The sequence below is a fragment of the Triticum dicoccoides genome, chromosome 3B (assembly GCF_002162155.2).
Source record: "Triticum dicoccoides isolate Atlit2015 ecotype Zavitan chromosome 3B, WEW_v2.0, whole genome shotgun sequence".
Lineage (NCBI taxonomy): Eukaryota > Viridiplantae > Streptophyta > Magnoliopsida > Poales > Poaceae > Triticum > Triticum dicoccoides.
Window position 1 is genome coordinate 348,335,972 of NC_041385.1, and position 553 is coordinate 348,336,524.

Genomic DNA, 553 nt, shown 5'->3' on the forward strand with positions numbered 1-553 from the left:
TTTCTATTTTTCTTTTTTTGCTGTTTAATTCTTGTTTAATTGTTAGTATTAGTGTTAGTGCTAGACTTAGTGTTAGAAAAGAAGAAAATTTAGTGTTAGTGTTAGAAAAAAGAATATGTAGAAGAAAAGAAGAAGAAGTGGAAAAAAGATGGAAAAGAAGAAAAGAAAAGAAGTAGAAAAAAGATGAAAAAGAAGAAGAAGAAAAGAAGTAGAAGAAGTAGAAGAAGAAGAATAGAAGAAAAGAAAAGAAGTAAAAGAAGTAGAAAAAAGATGAAAAAAGAAGAAGAAGAAGAAGAAAGGAAAGAAGAAGAAAGGAAAGAAGAAGAATAAGAAGAAAGGAAAGAAGAAGAAGGATAGAAGAAGAAGAAGAAGAAAGGAAAGAAGAAGAAAAAAGAAGAAGAAGAAGAGAAGGAAAGAAGAAGAAGGATAGAAGGAAACACCCCGACCACTGACCCCGACACCCCGACCCCGACACCACACCCCGACACCTGGCCCCGACACCTGGCCCCGACACCCCGGCCCCGACACCACACCCCGACACACAGACCACGAC